This window comes from Sinocyclocheilus rhinocerous, unplaced genomic scaffold (assembly GCF_001515625.1).
Source record: "Sinocyclocheilus rhinocerous isolate Xijiao unplaced genomic scaffold, SAMN03320098_v1.1 scaffold3991, whole genome shotgun sequence".
NCBI classification, from domain to species: Eukaryota; Metazoa; Chordata; class Actinopteri; order Cypriniformes; family Cyprinidae; genus Sinocyclocheilus; species Sinocyclocheilus rhinocerous.
The window spans coordinates 121,353-122,673 of record NW_015664686.1 but is presented as its reverse complement, the minus strand read 5'-3'; positions in this window follow the sequence as shown (position 1 = coordinate 122,673).

Sequence of the window (1,321 nt, the reverse complement as noted above, 5' to 3'; positions counted from 1 at the left end):
TCTTAAGGATGTGTATTTGTCACAGTGAAGGAGGAAGTGCTCCTCTGTCTCAACTCATCCCCAATTCCAATATTATGCAAGATTATGCCATAAGACTCACAGAAAATTGCTAAGAAGTGCATTGCAATGAAGTGGAAATCTGATACTGTTTTCCCATAAGTCTATGGTTATCTGAGGTTAATAACTGCATACCCTTGGAAAAATTTACATACTGGCTAAGAAATAAAAGTAAAGTATTTTATCAAATTTGGCAACCCCTTTTCCGTTATATGGAAGACACTTCAATAGACCGGATGGATTCTCTTTTCGAGTGAGGTTTTACACAGTAATAACTATGATATCCTGTATCATCCCAGTTTATTTATTTTTTTCCCTTTTTGTCTTGTATTGTCCTGTCTTGTGCAAAAAGTTGTGTTTTGTATTTTTTGTTTATATTACAGTTCAAAAGCAAAAAAAAAAATAAAATAAAATAAAATCATCCTGATCTACATTCATTACAGATACGCTCTTCTTTAGGTAACCACATCTTTTTATGTCTCTCTCTCTCTCTCTGTCTATCTATCTGTTAGGGGTGGAACGATACATGTATTCGTACCGAACCGTCATGGTACAGACATCTCGGTTCGGTGCATGAGGCCTTACAACGAATACAGCCAATTCACCCCCAATCCAGAAGGCAGTAATGCAACGCTGTTTGATAACTGGCCGCCAGCAGAAGAACAGCGAATGCCGTGAGTTGCGCACTTGAAAACAAAGCCCACTAGACAGTGACCATGTGCTGATTCTGAATGAGTCTCTCACTGACTGACAAAGGACTCTACTTTAAAGGCTTGTGCACTCAACTGTTTGCGAAATGGAGCTTTGTGCTCGTGTATCCTACCTCTCTCATTCGGCACAAATCCAAATATTCCATAATATTTCCATATTTGCGATGTAACGTATCTGAATGCTAAACTATTATTTATTATGTAAATTATAGGCTTTGTACTAAAGTCGCCTTTCAACGATGTTTGGACGCGCTGATGTTTGGTTCACTGTATTTTATTTTGATAAAGTACCAACTGCGCTGTCAAGTTAGCAATGCAGGAACTGATGTGTTTTGTGTGTGTGTGTGTGTGTGCGCGCGTCGGCGCAATCACTTCAACGGTTTCCTTATACCAGCAGAATCAACTTTAAACACTTATTATCTTATTAATAATGCATCACTGTATAAAGGTCTGCTTTTATTTGTGTACACTCACAATGAAAACAAAACACTGTGCTTTTGTAAAATAAAGAAAACAAATAGGATGTCGCTTTCTGCCATTTGAGTTTCCTTTCT